This window comes from Pygoscelis adeliae, unplaced genomic scaffold, assembly GCF_000699105.1.
Source record: "Pygoscelis adeliae isolate BGI_AS28 unplaced genomic scaffold, ASM69910v1 Scaffold123, whole genome shotgun sequence".
NCBI lineage: Eukaryota > Metazoa > Chordata > Aves > Sphenisciformes > Spheniscidae > Pygoscelis > Pygoscelis adeliae.
Genome location: NW_008824650.1, coordinates 1,171,939 through 1,172,168, shown reverse-complemented (window position 1 = coordinate 1,172,168; position 230 = coordinate 1,171,939). Strand labels below are relative to the sequence as shown.

General features: G+C 58.7%; 1 protein-coding gene across 1 annotated transcript in view; it reads left to right on the top strand.

The window, feature by feature from the left end:
• Positions 1-230, top strand: part of DPP6 (dipeptidyl-peptidase 6) — a 268,280-nt gene that overhangs the window by 216,960 nt on the left and 51,090 nt on the right. The gene's annotated exons all lie outside the window — the stretch shown is intronic.

Here is a 230-nt window from a genome sequence, read left to right as displayed (position 1 = left end):
CGTATCCTGGGCTGCATCAAAAGCAGCGTGGCCAGCAGGTCGAGGGAGGGGATTCTGCCCCTCTACTCTGCTCTGGGGAGACCCCACCTGGAGTACTGCGTCCAGCTCTGGAGCCCTCAGCATAGGAAAGACATGGACCTGTTGGAGCGGGTCCAGAGGAGGGCCACAAAAATGCTCAGGGGGATGGAACACCTCTCCTATGAAGAAAGGCTGAGAGAGTTGGGGCTGTT